The 20,614-nt window shown below is 44.1% G+C and overlaps 1 non-coding gene across 1 annotated transcript; it reads left to right on the top strand.

Moving 5' to 3' along the window:
* The first annotated feature begins 7,902 nt into the window (after positions 1–7,902).
* Positions 7,903–7,991, top strand: TRNAR-UCU (transfer RNA arginine (anticodon UCU)). Its single transcript is given in 2 exon segments — positions 7,903–7,939; positions 7,956–7,991. It is a non-coding gene; the product is annotated as a tRNA-Arg (tRNA).
* The last annotated feature ends 12,623 nt before the right edge of the window (positions 7,992–20,614 follow it).

Below are 20,614 nucleotides of genomic sequence, written 5' to 3'. Positions count from 1 at the left end.
CATTTCAAAAGTTATCAGCCTTTTTTACTGCATTGTCTTTGGGAGCTGTGTATTCTCTCTAGTGCTGGTGTCTCCTCTAAAAGTGATCCATGCTTTTTTTTCCTAATACAGTTATTTTCCCTGATATATTGTCAGGTTCACTTATGAGCCTCGGTTGTTTCACAGAAAAGACAAACGATTGATAGGCTGACACTTTTTATGCGTGGGGAGATTTGTTGGGCGCTGAGTCTCCAAAAGGTATGTTGAATCATGTCCCCTGCTTAAACAATCAAATGTATTCCAAACATTTCTTTCCAATACACAATAATAAGTATTTGGGTGGGCAGCTTGGTGAGTTATACTTTTGTCAACCTGTTGCAGGCACAGATGTATATTTTGGAAACAGGAGAGCCTGATTCCTCACATAAAAAGATGGCATGATCTTGGGAAAATAAACGTTTTTCTCTCTGTGCCTAAGTCAAGCAAGCAACTGCCAAAACATCCACCTAAGCTCAAACAGTACAGTGCGGAATGGGTTAAGGGTACCACAGACAAAATGTTCATGCCATGGCCACAAGGGGGATCGCTGTCAAAAGTGGTTTTGCCACACATGACCACATACTTGCACGCTGCGTACACAGGGAAGAAATTGGAGAAAAGGTTAGCTAGCCTAGAGCTTTGGAAGATGTACCAGGAGGAACGAGAAGGTACACCTCCTGAGGATTGGATGCTTAATCAGTGCAGGGAGGAAGGTGTTGATCCTTCTGCTCCCCCACTGCGCCTGAAGGAAATGTCGATAGTACAAAAGATGAAGGATTGTATCCATTAAGGGAACTAAAAGCGGCAACAGGATACAGTAATCCGGGTTACATGTCTTTAGCAGTGACGAGAGTCCAGAAAGAGAAAGGACTAAAGGAAAGGAGGAGACCTTTAAGGTCTTACAAGACAAAGAGGAGAAAATCAAATGATCAAATGAATCCTTAGATATAGAACGGAGATTAAGAGATGGAAAGGAGAAAATGATAAAGCTGACGAGGTTACGCTCGTACAGAGCGAATGGACAGGTATTGCCCCAGATGGACAAGGATAATTTAAGATGCAATCTCCCTAGTTTAACAGCGGCTGCGGGAAAATGAATTTATGAGCTAGAAAAGATGATAGGAGGAAATAGGCTGGCTATAGGGGACATTAGGGGTTTCCTAGCAGCCATTATTGCCGAAAGAGCTGATGACATTTGGACAAGAGCAGGTTATTCGAGTGTCACGGCACAGAACACAGCTCATGACCGAGCACCAAGTAATAATTGAAGGGCGGCTGTTTGGAAAGCATTCAGGGTACAGTATACTGATACGTCAGATATGGGTGCAATTATGGAACGTAAGATGAAAGATGACAAGGATCCGCTTGCTTACATTCAGCATTTTCAGGGATGGTGGCCTTTGGAAACTCGAGAGCCGTGGGGAAAATCAGTGCCAGTATTTTACCACATTTTGTGTCAGGGATTGCCAGAACAGGTACAGAGACACCTTAAGAAACAAGTGGGAATGGAAGCAAAGCCCTGGGCAGAAATACAGTTGACTATCGTGCATCATTGCCGATTGCTGCAGGAGAAAAATAAGAAGAAGGAGGATACTTGGAAGCTTGAGGAGGCTGAGTTAGCCCTGAAGAAATAATCAAAATATGCCATAGAAGGAGCAGTACTGACAAGCAGAGAGGGGCTAGGAACACAGCAAGCTGTGGGTATGCCTCAGGCGAATAATCAATGCCAATCGGATCAACGAGGGAATGGGTCCGTGCCGAGAGGCAGAGGAACCGGTTTCAGAGGGAGAGGTGGTTTCCAGAATAATCAGGGTGATTTTCAAAATAACCAAGGTGGGTTTCAGAATATGCAGAATGACAATCAAAATATGCAATGAGGACAAATGAGAAGACTCCCTCCTTTATGTTGGACATGTGGTATGACAGGGCACATTGCGTGAACATGTGGGAGCCAAGGGTATGTACAGAATGGGCAATTCTCAAGAGGGGGGACAGCTTATCCTCCAGCATATAGCTCACAAAATAGGGACGGGTTTTCCCAAGATCAGACAGTGTATCAAGTGCAAGTGCCGCAAACGCAGCAGGCTTTGCAACCACAGCAAGCACCAGTGAATCCACCACAAGGACAGTCACAGCACTGTAAGAGGATTCAATTCAACACTACAGCTAAGTCAACGCCTAGTCTATAATACTGAATGAAAACCCTTATTGATATATCTTTATGTCCAGTTCATGCGTTCTGGATGACTACCCCTATATAACACCCCTCTCTTGGAATCCTCCTGACCCCACTGAGCCAAGAAGTAGTTCTGTTTTGCAAGTTAAAAGGTTTATTTGATAATTTAAACAATAGATATATATATCACACTTTATAATAAATTAATAATTGAATAGCACACTTAATCTGATATGATAAAGATTAACAACGGAGAATCTGGCACCAACACGCTTCTCTATAATCAATAAGGAGTTGACATGAAATGGATAAGGTAGCACACAGGTGAATAGGAACAAAAGAAGAAGGTGGTACAGAATGCTTTATGTAAGCTCAGGTGGATGCAATATTCAATGAATGCAGTACAGAAAATACTCAATATGATTTCAACCAAACAATGTAATCACTTTTCTCTGGCTATTCACTCCCCCCCTCTTTATGCAATGCAAGGAAATGGGAGGAAAGCACACAGTTCTCAGAAATGCAATCAATGTAATTCAGTTCAATCCCCCCCAAGCACGCTTAAAGAAAACAGATAGGAGTTTTGAAAACACAGGCCCAAATGCTTTTATTTGTGCTAGCAATGGATGAGAAATATGCTGGAAATGCTTTTAATTCCCTTTCAGAGGTTCAGGGTGAGTGGTATCTAGTTAATATTAGTCCAGGCTCACTCTTGCAATGATTCAGGAATGATTAGCAGGTTAAACGAATTTCTTTCAGAGGAAAGCAAAAGCAGCTATCTTTTTGCAAGTGGAGAAATTTGCAAATCGCTGTAAAATTCGCGAATGCGTCTGGTGCGATTACAGAGGAACTACAAGGGCTAGCAATATCGTTTTGGGGTCCTAGGAAAGCCTAGGATCTCAGCTTCCAGATGAAAGTTACTGCATGTCTCTAGCACAAACGGTCACGGAGATATGAGCGATTAAATAAAGGTCGTTTTTCAGATTTGAAATTTTAAAGTTCAAAAAGACAAGTGCCGCTTGCAACTAGAAAATGACAGGTGACAGCTTTGCAAATGACAGGTGACAGTTAGGAGACAGTTCTACTTAGATTAAGCTAGATTGAATTATATTATTTTAACGAGGAGATTGGTTCTGCACAGTTTTCTAGGTACTCACACTATATTCTTGAGTGAAATGGGCCTCGCCATGGATCTGGTCAGGTTTTAGACGGGACACTGGTCTCTGCACTTCACAGTGATCTGGGTCTGCTCTCTCTCTGGATTCTGAAGATTGAGGGATTTAAAGTCTGGATCTTTCTGCACAGCTTTCTCTGGAGATTGATGGAGGTAAAGTATGGATTTTCCCGGCAGAGCTTCCAGCTGCAAATGGATTTGAAAGTCCCTATCTGTCCTGTCTCTCTGCTTTTATGTGTTTTGAAAATGGGTGTGTGTGAGCAGCATCACTAGCCAGCCCCTCTCCACTTGCCATTGGCCCAATTCTCCCCTCTCCCATGATTGGGGAAAGAACTGTGAGTCAGAGCGATGTCATTTTATGGCTTGCAGAGAGTCCACTCCTCCTGTCAACTTGCACACAAATCTAGATTTGATAACAAAAGACATATTTGCACAGGTAAACATTGGTTTAAAATTACATGCACACATCACATATCACAGGAGATATACCCTGTCCAAACTTTGCTCTTCCTGGGGGCTTGCATTCAGAAATGGCAATATTTTGCACTTTTAACTGATTTTGCAATTTCTGACATTAACCCAAATTTACACACATGTGCGCAAGGAGTATGGACATTAATTGATGAAGTGTCAGATTTTTCACATGCACACATTTTGAGTAATATCCTCTTTTCCGCTAAAACCCCCCTGAACATGCCACCGGTTCGAAAAACCTCTTAAAATGTGGGCAGAAAAATCACAAGAATTATGGTATCATTGATAAAATTTTCACATGCCGCTCTATGAATGATCCTTCTTTTTAAAGTTATGTTCTGGCCCCCAAAGGGGTGTGGTTTCCCCCAGCACAAGGTTGAATTTCTGGTTTTTCCAGTTCTGCCAAGCCAGCTTGCTCTCACAGGCAGTGCCCCTCCCAGCTTCTGCCAAGAGGAAGCTGTTTTACGACCTCTGTAATAAACCATCTGCCTGGGTGAAGTGGGTTGCATTGTTCAGAGCTCCTGTGTTCTGTGGGGCTCCCCTTAATTCAATTATCAGGGAGATGGCATATCCTTAGTGTGGCCAGCAAAAGGCAGATAGGCCTGGGAACACAGCTGTGACTCAAGTTTCACTCCTGATGGGGGTAGTTGCCAGGCAGAATTCAGTTCCTTAAGCCAAGTTTCAGATAAAATGTCACTTTTTGTTCCCCAGTTTAAGTCAATACATTTTTTTACATATGCAGCTAGAATGCTGATTCTAAGTTCAAAACTATGACATTTAAACAATTGCAACCTATGTGACACTCAAAGTAGGTCACTCATTTCTTTTAAACATTTAGATTTGTAGTGTCTTTCAGTCCAAATTTACTTAAACTGCTGAAATCCACAGCTAAGCCAGTCTTGTTATAAACCTTCAAGTCACTTCAGAATATAACTTTACATTGTATCCACCTCTCAGTAAGTCTTTCTTTGGCTTGCCTTGGGTTCACTTATTCAGTTTTACACAAAAAAGTAAAATCTGGTGTTGTTTTAAAACGCCGGCTTTTGGATAGTGGTGAGTACTGGTACTGCACCCCTTTTTGGGATTTAAGAAAATGAATTCCCAACAGTTATGGGTTTGCTTTTGGCAATCAGCATTGCCACTCCCGATGGTTTCAAACTACTGTGTGGGTAGTCCAATGGTGGTTTTAGGCAGTGTCCTTCTGTGCCCATAACATCGGTAAAAATGAGTGGCAGCCTATTCTTCCTGCATTTCCCTGTACATTTTCTGGGAAACTCTGGCCATCATGATGTTTTCCATGTCAGTACTGCACAGTTTTGAGGTAGGGCTCGGATGCATGGGTAAATACATCCCACAGCACGCACCCATGCAGATACAGCAGAGTGCAAACATGGGACAGTTATTGATGCTTAGGGTAGGGGGTGTCACTGACGCATGAGGAAGTCCTTTTATAGGCACGGGAATAAGCATGTATCCACAATAGGACAGCTCACAGGCTGACTTGATGTGTTCAGTACTATCAGTGACACCAAATCCTCAAGATATCGATATGAGATGTTATTTATAATGCGCTTAATACCCAGAGGTTTCTAAGCACGGACCCAGGGATCGAAGCTGTGTTGCTCCGTGTCGTCTTGCTTCCAAGGCAAGCACGTTGCCCCTGAGCTATCCTCCCGAGACAACAAGAACCATGGTTTGATGTTACCGTAGGAGGCAAATCTTGTTCTGTTTTAGTAGAGAATGCGCAAGACTTCTCTGGAGCTGCAAGTAGAGTTCCTTTTACTGATTAATTGCCAGTCTCTATAGGAGAATGTGATATGTTTTATACCTTTATTGTATTCAAGGCAGACACCAGTTAATATTCTGGGTCGAGATTTAATGACAAAGCTGAATATGACGATTTCTTTTACTGATAAAGTTATAGTGTGTTCCATACCAGGGATATATTATTTAAACGTGGGCAAATGTATCATTCCATTTACAGGACGGATAGCTCTGTGAAGAATGTGAGGAATGCCGTTAGAGCCAGAACTCTTTCTTTATGGGGTACCCATTTTGTTAACGTGGCTACCCAGCTTAGTGGGAAGATTAGGAGGATACCTGATGAACTTTTGTTCAGGCCACAGATCCCCATGGACGAAGAGGGGGACAGATTTTTCCCTTACAGCTTCAGGCAGCCATAGTACGAGGGGAATTGGCCATGCTCGAAGGATTTGATGACAAGGGCAGGCCATAAAAAACAGTAATTGCCTTTGGGCAAGGGTATAGATTAACTGACGTCACAGGTCTGGGAGATTCAAAATGTTTTATGTTAATGTTATGTTATGTTGATTTATACCGCACACCGCTACCACCCAGGGGCAGTCAGTCTCCAGGTGCTCTTATTGAAATACTGGGTCAGCTCGCGTAAGCGAAATGGAAAGAGATTTGCTGCTGCTGGTGGGAGGGCAATGTCCAGAAAAAATTCTGAACTTTCAGAAACGTCCTTCTTTTGAAAAATGTTTCGAAAAAGCTTTGAATTAAGAACAGGTAAACACCACGCAAGTAGAAAGATGCATGGAAAGGTGTCATTTTAGCAAGTTAACAGAGCAGGTGATTCACTTAAGTGGATGCCAGAGGAAAGAGGCAAGAACATTCCCACAGAGAAAAATGCAATACAAGCTTTTAACTGATCAGCAGTTGCAATAGCAGAGCTGTGACTGAACCTGGTGCGAGAGACAGGTTGACATATTGCAACACAAAAAACATAAGTCCTTGAGTCCCTCCTTTCGCTTTGCCCTTCATGGATAATGCATTCAGTGCTTTATATAGAAGTGTTTCAAACATTTCGAATTTATATGAAAGAACAATATTTTGAAGTGAAAAAGAATGAAAATTACATTATTGTAAAGTATATCATGTTCAACAACGTGAGAGCATAGAAAGTAAGAAATAGCCATCAAGGCTTTTAAGAGGTCACGTGCTTAATCATCCCACCGATATTTGAGCGCAGGATTCAAAGAGCAGAGTGGTAACTGTTCCACCATAGACCCTGCGATTCACTCAACACATGCACCGAAGTAATGGAGCCATCATAACCAACATGACTTCCAATGTTGTACTTTGCCACAAGGCTTTCCTGTATTCAGATAAACTGTAGACTTCAAGCATGCAACATTGTTTTAGTTATGTTATTTACACTTATAAAACGCATTGGTCGCCCGAGGGCATCATGGCGCTACTCCTAGAAAGTACAATGTCCACTCAATGCAGCCGAGTCAGAAAAGAAACCATTGCCATGACGATGACATGTTGGAGGATTGCTTGAAAACGCCAGGCCAGATGCGGTTATAATGTGACCTGTTCAGAAAAGCCTCTTTTGGTTTGCTCGTCGGTTCTATGTTTTACTTTAGTGAAATACTGTTGTTCAGTTCTCACCATCTATGGAAAGAGTTTCACTGCTGCTGAAGGGAGGGAAAATGCCTAGAAACATTTTCTGAACTTTCAGAATCTTCCTCTTTTTCAAAAAAATGTTTAAGGAGCTCTGAGTTAAGAACATGCAAACCGCAGGGAAGCAGGAAGATTGGATGGGACAAGGCCTTGCACGTTAATAGGGCACGTGGGTGGCCTCGGCGGTGGCTGGGGGAAAGAAGCAAGAACATTCCCAGGGAGACATACCAGAGAGAGGCTTTTAAAGGATCAGCAGTGGCAATAGTACAGCTGTGACTGCTCTCTGGGCCAGGAGCCAGGCTGACCTATTACAGACCAACCACTGTGTGTCAAAGGGCCCTTCCTGGAGTTTTGCCCATCACTGATCAGCCATCAAAGCATTTCTCTTGAGATTTTCCATAGTGTAGTAGGCAGTACTCTTGATAGGAGTATCCCCAAAACAGGCAACAAAATGCCACTCCTACTGATGTCGGGAGGTGGCAGGTTGACAAAGCACTGAAGTACATGGGATGCCACGCTAAAAAACGATATCAACTTTCAACATGTTTATAAAGCATTCCTAAACACATACACCGTGTCCATCCAGGCCGTATGTTGATAATCCTGATTATTTATGCCCATGCGGGTAGTTGGCTCTGTGGCGCAATGGATAGCGCGTTGGACTTCTAAGGGTGCTGTGAAGCAATTCAAAGGTTGTGGGTTCGAGTCCCACCAGAGTCGATGTATTTTGGAAATACGTATTTCAAACTGTACATTTCGTATACATGTTTGTACCAGTTGTGTTTTAAGAGTGTTACCCCGACCGTTATCATACTCTATTTGTGCAATCGGTTTATGACTTGTTTTTACTCAAGCCTCTGTCAAATTTAACCTGTTAGTAACTTGACCGCTGAAATGGCGTGCTTATTTGGCATTTGCAAAGCGCCAAACTGTGTGGGTTGCCTTAACACTAAGTGACCATTTGCTAGAACAAAACTGCGCCACTCTGGCTTTCTAGCGGGCGGTAGTCTGCAGTACAGCATACACAGCCATCATAATGACAGGGCAGTTGCAACTTTAAGAGGCAGCCCTGAAGGTGTCCAGTTCTTTTTTTTTTTTTTTTTTAGCAATGCAGGTAAACGCGATATGTGGGTTTGCAATGTGCTGTGTGTGACTAATCGGTGGAAGGTCATAATATTTGGCCTGTAAATCAGCAGACTACTAGTGTTTGTCTGCAAAAACGACATTTTTTTGTTGTTGTTGCAGAAAATAAGAATACATTGACCTAGGTGTTCTAAAAACATAATTTAAAAATTGAATTTCTAGAAAACGTGTACCACGATTGATTTTAAAGACAGTTCGGAAGCTAACAAACTTGCAATCCTTACTTTTGAAATAGAAAAGGCTAATTGACCCCGACGTGATTTGAACACGCAAACTTCTGATCTGGAGTCAGACGTGCTACTGATCTGGAGTCAGACGTGCTACCGTTGCGCCACGAGGTCGATGCAGCAAACGGTATCGCAGTCCAATAAGTCACTATAAAGGGAGTTGCTGTTTATCTTATCGTGTCTTTTTCTACACCATGCTTGCTGTTGAGTGCTTCTGTCCTTTCTTCCTTGCAAGGATTGGAACTGTCCAGTCGATATCAAAGCCTACTCTGGTCTTAATTTGAAGACTTCATGGAAGAATCCCGAGCAGGTGATGTGGTGAAATCCATATCACCCAGGGTGGTGAGGAATACTCTAGAGTGTCACCAGAGTAATACTGCTGCTTTTTGATCTCTTCCAAAAACTTTGGAGGAGAGCGCTTTTCTGGGTTATTTTAATGCGGCAGGCAGGTAAAGCCTACCCTCTTGCCAGAAAACCGCGCCAAGTCAGCCTCAGAGATTCCCACATGATGCCACCATCCGTGCCTGCCCCCAGCAGCCCACCTGGGCCACTGTTACTCATACACCCTCTATACCCATCTGACGCACGCATAGACTGGTCTCCAGCTCTATTTGAACACTCACCCTCTACAGTACATAATTACCACTGTAATATAAATGAATACACAGTGACGATAGTGCAGCTCTAATAAACAGAAAGGGGCGGTGTAAAGGATGTCCAGCTGGGGCAGATAAAGTGTCTGATACGCACCCCCCGAACCCTCCTCGCAGGGACATTCTCTCCTCATTGTCATCCGCCAGAGCCGCACAGTTTAAGGGACTGGAAGCTGCATGTAGCCACAGCCATATAACCTGGGCCCAAGCTTTTACACGATGGATCTCATTTTCTCTCCTTGGCGCGCTTCATAAATGCGTAAATAAATAAATAAATGCCGCAGTTCATTACCTCTGTTGCTTTGTGTTTGTTTGCTGAAGTTTGTCCCATTCTCAAAACTAAACTCACAGTGTCTTTCTTTCCTTTCATTTTCAATTCCATTCTGTGGAATAGCACAGGATCATTTCAAAAGTTATCAGCCTTTTTTACTGCATTGTCTTTGGGAGCTGTGTATTCTCTCTAGTGCTGGTGTCTCCTCTAAAAGTGATCCATGCTTTTTTTTCCTAATACAGTTATTTTCCCTGATATATTGTCAGGTTCACTTATGAGCCTCGGTTGTTTCACAGAAAAGACAAACGATTGATAGGCTGACACTTTTTATGCGTGGGGAGATTTGTTGGGCGCTGAGTCTCCAAAAGGTATGTTGAATCATGTCCCCTGCTTAAACAATCAAATGTATTCCAAACATTTCTTTCCAATACACAATAATAAGTATTTGGGTGGGCAGCTTGGTGAGTTATACTTTTGTCAACCTGTTGCAGGCACAGATGTATATTTTGGAAACAGGAGAGCCTGATTCCTCACATAAAAAGATGGCATGATCTTGGGAAAATAAACGTTTTTCTCTCTGTGCCTAAGTCAAGCAAGCAACTGCCAAAACATCCACCTAAGCTCAAACAGTACAGTGCGGAATGGGTTAAGGGTACCACAGACAAAATGTTCATGCCATGGCCACAAGGGGGATCGCTGTCAAAAGTGGTTTTGCCACACATGACCACATACTTGCACGCTGCGTACACAGGGAAGAAATTGGAGAAAAGGTTAGCTAGCCTAGAGCTTTGGAAGATGTACCAGGAGGAACGAGAAGGTACACCTCCTGAGGATTGGATGCTTAATCAGTGCAGGGAGGAAGGTGTTGATCCTTCTGCTCCCCCACTGCGCCTGAAGGAAATGGCGATAGTACAAAAGATGAAGGATTGTATCCATTAAGGGAACTAAAAGCGGCAACAGGATACAGTAATCCGGGTTACATGTCTTTAGCAGTGACGAGAGTCCAGAAAGAGAAAGGACTAAAGGAAAGGAGGAGACCTTTAAGGTCTTACAAGACAAAGAGGAGAAAATCAAATGATCAAATGAATCCTTAGATATAGAACGGAGATTAAGAGATGGAAAGGAGAAAATGATAAAGCTGACGAGGTTACGCTCGTACAGAGCGAATGGACAGGTATTGCCCCAGATGGACAAGGATAATTTAAGATGCAATCTCCCTAGTTTAACAGCGGCTGCGGGAAAATGAATTTATGAGCTAGAAAAGATGATAGGAGGAAATAGGCTGGCTATAGGGGACATTAGGGGTTTCCTAGCAGCCATTATTGCCGAAAGAGCTGATGACATTTGGACAAGAGCAGGTTATTCGAGTGTCACGGCACAGAACACAGCTCATGACCGAGCACCAAGTAATAATTGAAGGGCGGCTGTTTGGAAAGCATTCAGGGTACAGTATACTGATACGTCAGATATGGGTGCAATTATGGCACGTAAGATGAAAGATGACAAGGATCCGCTTGCTTACATTCAGCATTTTCAGGGATGGTGGCCTTTGGAAACTCGAGAGCCATGGGGAAAATCAGTGCCAGTATTTTACCACATTTTGTGTCAGGGATTGCCAGAACAGGTACAGAGACAGCTTAAGAAACAAGTGGGAATGGAAGCAAAGCCCTGGGCAGAAATACAGTTGACTATCGTGCATCATTGCCGATTGCTGCAGGAGAAAAATAAGAAGAAGGAGGATACTTGGAAGCTTGAGGAGGCTGAGTTAGCCCTGAAGAAATAATCAAAATATGCCATAGAAGGAGCAGTACTGACAAGCAGAGAGGGGCTAGGAACACAGCAAGCTGTGGGTATGCCTCAGGCGAATAATCAATGCCAATCGGATCAACGAGGGAATGGGTCCGTGCCGAGAGGCAGAGGAACCGGTTTCAGAGGGAGAGGTGGTTTCCAGAATAATCAGGGTGATTTTCAAAATAACCAAGGTGGGTTTCAGAATATGCAGAATGACAATCAAAATATGCAATGAGGACAAATGAGAAGACTCCCTCCTTTATGTTGGACATGTCGTATGACAGGGCACATTGCGTGAACATGTGGGAGCCAAGGGTATTTACAGAATGGGCAATTCTCAAGAGGGGGGACAGCTTATCCTCCAGCATATAGCTCACAAAATAGGGACGGGTTTTCCCAAGATCAGACAGTGTATCAAGTGCAAGTGCCGCAAACGCAGCAGGCTTTGCAACCACAGCAAGCACCAGTGAATCCACCACAAGGACAGTCACAGCACTGTAAGAGGATTCAATTCAACACTACAGCTAAGTCAACGCCTAGTCTATAATACTGAATGAAAACACTTATTGATATATCTTTATGTCCAGTTCATGCGTTCTGGATGACTACCCCTATATAACACCCCTCTCTTGGAATCCTCCTGACCCCACTGAGCCAAGAAGTAGTTCTGTTTTGCAAGTTAAAAGGTTTATTTGATAATTTAAACAATAGATATATATATCACACTTTATAATAAATTAATAATTGAATAGCACACTTAATCTGATATGATAAAGATTAACAACGGAGAATCTGGCACCAACACGCTTCTCTATAATCAATAAGGAGTTGACATGAAATGGATAAGGTAGCACACAGGTGAATAGGAACAAAAGAAGAAGGTGGTACAGAATGCTTTATGTAAGCTCAGGTGGATGCAATATTCAATGAATGCAGTACAGAAAATACTCAATATGATTTCAACCAAACAATGTAATCACTTTTCTCTGGCTATTCACTCCCCCCCTCTTTATGCAATGCAAGGAAATGGGAGGAAAGCACACAGTTCTCAGAAATGCAATCAATGTAATTCAGTTCAATCCCCCCCAAGCACGCTTAAAGAAAACAGATAGGAGTTTTGAAAACACAGGCCCAAATGCTTTTATTTGTGCTAGCAATGGATGAGAAATATGCTGGAAATGCTTTTAATTCCCTTTCAGAGGTTCAGGGTGAGTGGTATCTAGTTAATATTAGTCCAGGCTCACTCTTGCAATGATTCAGGAATGATTAGCAGGTTAAACGAATTTCTTTCAGAGGAAAGCAAAAGCAGCTATCTTTTTGCAAGTGGAGAAATTTGCAAATCGCGATAAAATTCGCGAATGCGTCTGGTGCGATTACAGAGGAACTACAAGGGCTAGCAATATCATTTTGGGGTCCTAGGAAAGCCTAGAATCTCAGCTTCCAGATGAAAGTTACTGCAAACGGTCACGGAGATATGAGCGATTAAATAAAGGTCGTTTTTCAGATTTGAAATTTTAAAGTTCAAAAAGACAAGTGCCGCTTGCAACTAGAAAATGACAGGTGACAGCTTTGCAAATGACAGGTGACAGTTAGGAGACAGTTCTACTTAGATTAAGCTAGATTGAATTATATTATTTTAACTAGGAGATTGGTTCTGCACAGTTTTCTAGGTACTCAGACTATATTCTTGAGTGAAATGGGTCTCGCCATGGATCTGGTCAGGTTTTAGACGGGACTCTGGTCTCTGCACTTCACAGTGATCTGGGTCTGCTCTCTCTCTGGATTCTGAAGATTGAGGGATTTAAAGTCTGGATCTTTCTGCACAGCTTTCTCTGGAGATTGATGGAGGTAAAGTATGGATTTTCCCGGCAGAGCTTCCAGCTGCAAATGGATTTGAAAGTCCCTATCTGTCCTTTCTCTCTGCTTTTATGTGTTTTGAAAATGGGTGTGTGTGAGCAGCATCACTAGCCAGCCCCTCTCCACTTGCCATTGGCCCAATTCTCCCCTCTCCCATGATTGGGGAAAGAACTGTGAGTCAGAGCGATGTCATTTTATGGCTTGCAGAGAGTCCACTCCTCCTGTCAACTTGCACACAAATCTAGATTTGATAACAAAAGACATATTTGCACAGGTAAACATTGGTTTAAAATTACATGCACACATCACATATCACAGGAGATATACCCTGTCCAAACTTTGCTCTTCCTGGGGGCTTGCATTCAGAAATGGCAATATTTTGCACTTTTAACTGATTTTGCAATTTCTGACATTAACCCAAATTTACACACATGTGCGCAAGGAGTATGGAAATTAATTGATGAAGTGTCAGATTTTTCACATGCACACATTTTGAGTAATATCCTCTTTTCCGCTAAAACCCCCCTGAACATGCCACCGGTTCGAAAAACCTCTTAAAATGTGGGCAGAAAAATCACAAGAATTATGGTATCATTGATAAAATTTTCACATGTCCGCTCTATGAATGATCCTTCTTTTTAAAGTTATGTTCTGGCCCCCAAAGGGGTGTGGTTTCCCCCAGCACAAGGTTGAATTTCTGGTTTTTCCAGTTCTGCCAAGCCAGCTTGCTCTCACAGGCAGTGCCCCTCCCAGCTTCTGCCAAGAGGAAGCTGTTTTACGACCTCTGCAATAAACCATCTGCCTGGGTGAAGGGGGTTGCATTGTTCAGAGCTCCTGTGTTCTGTGGGGCTCCCCTTAATTCATTATCAGGGAGATGGCATATCCTTAGTGTGGCCAGCAAAAGGCAGATAGGCCTGGGAACACAGCTGTGACTCAAGTTTCACTCCTGATGGGGGTAGTTGCCAGGCAGAATTCAGTTCCTTAAGCCAAGTTTCAGATAAAATGTCACTTTTTGTTCCCCAGTTTAAGTCAATACATTTTTTTACATATGCAGCTAGAATGCTGATTCTAAGTTCAAAACTATGACATTTAAACAATTGCAACCTATGTGACACTCAAAGTAGGTCACTCATTTCTTTTAAACATTTAGATTTGTAGTGTCTTTCAGTCCAAATTTACTTAAACTGCTGAAATCCACAGCTAAGCCAGTCTTGTTATAAACCTTCAAGTCACTTCAGAATATAACTTTACATTGTATCCACCTCTCAGTAAGTCTTTCTTTGGCTTGCCTTGGGTTCACTTATTCAGTTTTACACAAAAAAGTAAAATCTGGTGTTGTTTTAAAACGCCGGCTTTTGGATAGTGGTGAGTACTGGTACTGCACCCCTTTTTGGGATTTTAGAAAATGAATTCCCAACAGTTATGGGTTTGCTTTTGGCAATCAGCATTGCCACTCCCGATGGTTTCAAACTACTGTGTGGGTAGTCCAATGGTGGTTTTAGGCAGTGTCCTTCTGTGTCCATAACATCGGTAAAAATGAGTGGCAGCCTATTCTTCCTGCATTTCCCTGTACATTTTCTGGGAAACTCTGGCCATCATGATGTTTTCCATGTCAGTACTGCACAGTTTTGAGGTAGGGCTCGGATGCATGGGTAAATACATCCCACAAGCCCCCCTCTTGCGATGGCCATTCGGTTTCACTGATGGGACTCGCAAGACCTGGGATGTTTCCTCATCTTCTTCCAATAGATGGCACAGTTCAGCATCTTTTTCTCCATCCGGTCGGATCGATCGGTTCTCCTCGCCGGTCCTGATGGGAATATTGGGCGGTACCCCGGGCCCGTTGCGTCTCTGCTCCCGGTCTCCGGATCATCCTCCTTGGCCCGTCTCCAGGTTTTCTTTCTCCTAGGGCGACAAAGGAAGAGCGGCAATACCTATTCATAGACATTTTTCCACCACTGTTGAGATAGTGGGGCAGCATATGCATTTCATCATAACAAACATTACATTCTTATTTTGAAAAAAAAAAACAGTATAACTAAGAGACAGTTTCATGCAAATCACAATATTTTAGAGACTAGATGTGGTATGTTTTATGGTTGGAACTGAATTAATCTGAGACAGTACCCACTAGGATTCCAGAGGATTCCTCCAGTTGTTGCAGAGTGTGCCTGGGATGGCAACATTTCAACTGGTTTATGTGGACCCACTTGTCTTCCCCCGCTGCCAAAGGACCTTTGGGGATGTGGATTTTGTAGGCCACAGGGGAGATCTTGTCGATGATCTCAAAGGGTCCCTTCCATGTAGGCAAAAATTTGCGCTGCTTGGCCTGGTTCCTTTGGAAGTTGTATAGATAGACCCGGTCTCCCACCTGATATTCCTTCCTGGAAGTTTTCAGGTCATAATGGGTCTTCATGCTATCAGCCGATCTTTCCAGATTCCGCTGAGCGTAAGCAAAAGCATGTTGGAGGTGTTTCCTTAAATTCTCCACATACTCATGAGTAGTGGAGGCATTTATCAGTGTCTGCTCTTGGGTCCTGTAGAGCAAATGCTGCGGAAGCACCATCTTGCGCCCAGTCATCAACTCAAATGGTGACATTTTGGTTGCAGATGAAGGGGTAGATCTGATGGCCATTAGGACCAGAGGTAATCGGATATCCCAACTTGGCCCAGAATCTGCCACAAACTTCTTTAATATGCTCACAATTGTCCGGTTATATCTCTCTACTGCCCCAGAAGAAGCTGGCCTGTAAGCAATATGCAGCTTTCTCTTGACCCCCAGTATCTCCCACATCTTTGTCATTACTTCACTGGTGAAGTGGCTACCTCTGTCTGACTCAATCCTTTGAGGTAGACCAAAACGGGAAAAGATGTGGTTAATCATCAAGGCAGCTGCCGTTTCTGCCTTGCAGTTTGGGGCTGGGAGACATTCCACCCACTTGGTGAACAAGCATGTGACAGTCAACATGTACTTATTCCCCCTAGCAGAGCGAATCACGGGGCCTACAAAGTCGATTTGTAAATCTGACCATGGCAGTGTCATCCCCCGCTTTTGGAGAGGCGCGCGGTGCGTGAGGGATGATGGCTGAAATTGTGCACACACGAGACACCCCTTCAAGTATTGGTCGAGGTCCTGCCCCATGTGTGGCCAGTATGCAACCTCTCTTAAGATTTCCAGTGTTGTGTGAAACCCCCTATGACCGTCGGTGGCCGCATCATGGGCGTGACTTAACATCAGGCTTTGGAATGAGGTAGGAACCACCCACTGATCGTGGCCAGCTTTGGATTTCCTTACCAGCAAACCGTCTTGGATTCGGAACATTTTTGGACATTTCATCAACACTCTTAGGTCCTCTTTCCCAATGTAATCGGTATCCGTCAGGGGAAAGTTCTCAGGGTCCTCAAGGTGCTGGTAAAATTGACCAATTATTGGATCCCCCTTCTGAGCTGTAATCAAATCAGCATCAGGGGTCTCCTTACTCCATTGTGCAATTGAAAGGTCGTTGTGAGCATTTGTCTGGGACCTAGTGATAGCAGGGACCTGGATTTCCCCCAACAGGGACTCAATCTCAATTAGATCCCCTTGGATGGCCCCGGTTTTGGCCAGCTGATCAGCTAAGTCATTTCCAGTTTTGTCTGGTCCCTCTACTTTGGAATGACCCTTGATCTTTTTCCAATAGATGGTCATCTCATTCGAGGTGACCAGATCATCAATGTTTTGAATCAACTTCCCATGTTTCAAGGGTTTGTTGTTAGCACATAACATTCCTCTGGTTTTCCAATTAACCAGGTGCTCCACGAACCCGTTCCGTACATAATCTGAATCTGTGATTGTGACCAGTTCGCGGAGTTGATGCTGGACAGCAGTGAGGATGGCCTGATGCACAGCCATCAATTCTGCCACCTGACTACTTCGGGGACCAATTTTGTATCCAGCGGAGGGTTCTGGGGACTCATTCACCCATGCATTCCCTACGCCGGCCACCAGTTCTTTCTCCCCGTTGTTGTCAACATGGTAAGAGCATCCATCCACATAGACAGTGGGCATTCCCTCACACTTGTCCTCTTCAAAGACTTTGTGTGGGGAATTAAGGTATGCCTCCATGTTGTCCTTGATTTTTAGACTTTCGTCCTCGAGACAGTTTTCTCTGGCACAATCATGCAAGTCAGCCAGACCTTGCGCAAGGTGACTCTTCTTGTTTTGGCCATATCTGACCTCCACAGGAAAGCCTTGCATTGACAGAATCCAGGAAGTAATTCGGGAATTACTCACATTTCCGGCCCGGATTCTGTCACTTTGGAGATATTGCAGAGGCTGGTGTGGAGTCTCCACTATGATGTGTTCCCCCTGGATAAACGGGCGGTAATTCTTCAATGCCCACACCGTTGCCAGGAGTGCCTTCTCACAATCGTTGAATTTTTCCTCCACAGAGGATAAAGTTTTGCTCGCATAGGAGATTACTTTATTGACCTTGTCATGCTTTTGGTATAATACTGCCGTCAAGCACGTATTAGAGAACCCTGTCTCCAGGAAGAACTCCTTGTTTCTGACAGGGTAAGCTAGGCAGGGCGCTTGTGAGAGGCTTCTTTTGAGTTGTCTTACTGCCTCGGCTTGTTCTGGACCCCATTCCCACTTGACCCCCCCCTTCAGGAGATGAATCAGGGGTCTGGTGATCTCTGCGTAGCCCTCAATGAACTTTCTTCTGTAATTAGTCAGTCCAAGGAGGCTCCTTAGTTCCCGCAGAGTTGTGGGGTCTTTCAGTTTCTGAAGTGCTTCCACTTTCTTTTCCTGGGGACAGAGACCCTGAGGAGTAATCTCATGCCCCAAAAAATTAACACGGGTTCTACACCACTGTGCTTTTTGAAAGGAAAGTTTTGCTCCGGCGGCCCTCAACTGTGTCAGAACATAACGGATCTCCGCTATGTGTTCCTCAACAGTTGCGCTTTTGATGAGGACATCATCTACATAAGCCAGGTTACCCCTCGCACCCAGGTCGGGCATGGCCTTATGTAGGAAAATATTGAACTCATTACCGGAGTTGAGGTATCCGAAAGGAGTCCGGGTCCATGTGTACTGCTGGCCCCCAAAGGTAAAAGCCAGTTTGTATTGGTCCTCCCTGCTGACAGGCACAGTCCAGTATCCATTGGTCAGGTCTATTGCAGTGAATACCTGTGACCCCTGGATCTGGGCCAGCCCTTGGTCAATGTAGGGCAGAGGCCATCGGGAAGTATGGACCCGTTTGTTGAGCTCCCTAAGGTCAGCGCAGAGTCTCCACTGGCCGTTTGGCTTCAATATTCCCAGCACCGGATTATTGAAGGTGCTGTGGACTGGACGGATTATTCCCCGGGACTCAAGGTTCTTAATTATTTCAGTAAGGGACTCCATTGATGCGAGAGGCAAGCGGTATTGCTTCACAAACACAGGAGTCATGCCAGGGTCCGTGGGGATTGTTGTTGTGTGGATGTCAGTGCGACCACAGTCATATGAGTCTACCGCAAAGAGATCTTGGAAATCCAAGAAAACTTGTTTCAACTTTTGCTTTTGTTCCAGGGTCACACAGGCATCAGCTAGGTTGACTCTCTCTTCCACCATCTGCCTGAAGCCTGGAAAAACTTCTGGTTTGGCTATTTCAGCGGCCTCCTCCAGCTGGGTGGAGAAGTCCCTGGTCAGAGTGCTGATTTGGACTGGAGGCTTCAGGTGGGAAAGGCAGCCCTCATGGACCTGGAAAATCACCTCATCCCTCCTGAAGTCACAAGTCACATCTTCCTTACCATAGGGGCAGGAAGTGTACACCAGGAAGTTCCCCCCATGCCGGGTAAAAATCCTGTCTGGTGTTGTATTGTCATCACTGTCACTGTCAAAACAGTCCTTGGGGATTGGTCCTAACAGTTCATTTACTAAGTCGATGGAAAAATGTCGGTCATCAACCGCCATTCCAATAATGGTGCCTGCGGCTAGAGCAATACTCTTTAAGTCGCTGTTATCCACCTCTATTAGAATGGTGTCATGTTCTATGTTGACTAATGGAGTTGGGTTTACCCCCAACCCTTGCTGTTGGAGAGAAGCGTTTAGATGTATGTAAGCATCAGGGTTTTTCAAATGTTGTCCTCTTTTAACTTTCACTTCCAGGAAGAATTGTCGGGTCCTTTCTGGGATGGTGACCTCCTCTTTAATCTGGATTTCAACTGCATAAGGTAGCAATTGAGCTGACCTAAATGCTTTTTCTGGATCATCAAAGCCCATGGGATTATCCGCTAATCGGGACCAAGCTTTGAAGTTTATTAGGTCCAAACTAATGGCAAAGCGATTGAGAATGTCACTGCCTAAGTAAAAGGCGGCAGGGACGTCTCGCACGACCCAACAATTGTGGACTATGCTCTTGTTGCCAATGGAGATTTTGAGCATACACCTGCTTGGCAGGAGATGTTTGGAATTAGGCGCTTTCAGGTCCATTTCCCATTTGTCTATCAGTTTGAATGTGGGAATGGCTGGATCTTTTGGGAGTTGGCGGAACATGGCTTCGCTGATGAAGCTCTTACCGTTGTTCACACACACTCGAGCGAGAACAGAGTCCTTCCCATCATTTAACTGAACAGGGATGAACAACTGCTCTCCAATTTGCTGAATATCAGCCAGGCTCTGAGCTGATTTCACATCTTTCTGGACTATAGGAGTGGGAGTTTCTGATTGTGGATTAGTATAGAATCTCAGAGTGTTTCCTTCCAGCGTGGAGTACCACTTTAGACTGGAAGGAAGGTTGATTTTCAGAAATAGAGAGGACCCCCCATCACCAGTCTGTTGTCCTACTGCTATTACTGTCACGTCTGGAATTTGGCTATTCTGGAAGTGAAATTCTACTTGGTCAGATTTTTGTTCAACCATGTGGCAGGTGCCGTTTAAACTAACATGGTTGACACTCTGTTTTAATTTTATGGGTCGGCTAGTCTGGGTCCAGAGGACCTTGTTTACGCAATCTATTAGGGGTGACAACCTTCTCAGGAGGTCATTCCCTAGTAAACAAAGGGTGCCCTCTGGAGTCACAACTATGACTGGGTGTTTCAACTTGTGTCGCCCGATCTTAATGTCCAAGTCTGCAGTCCCCTCAACGGGAATTTCCTTCCCGTCAAAGTTCTGCAGTTGTCCAGGAAGAGAGGTGAGAGGAATTTGGTAATTCTCTCCCCTTCCTGCATTCAGTTCGTCAAAGGCCCTTCTGGACAGAAGGGTAGCTTGAGATCCAGTGTCCACCAGTGCCAAGATTGTACCCTGCCCCTGTACTTGTACCGGGGCATAATATCTTCCCTCCTTCTCCTCAAGGGGGCACAGATAATGTACATTTTTGGACAACTGGTGGGCTAATTTTCTGGTTTTGGACATCGCTAGCGAAGAGATTTGGGCAGAAT

Source organism: Ambystoma mexicanum, assembly GCF_040938575.1.
Source record: "Ambystoma mexicanum isolate Mex_15411 chromosome 12 unlocalized genomic scaffold, UKY_AmexF1_1 Mex_chr12_unloc.2, whole genome shotgun sequence".
NCBI classification, from domain to species: domain Eukaryota; kingdom Metazoa; phylum Chordata; class Amphibia; order Caudata; family Ambystomatidae; genus Ambystoma; species Ambystoma mexicanum.
Note: the sequence above shows the minus strand (reverse complement) of the source record. Positions and strands in the feature narration are given on the sequence as shown.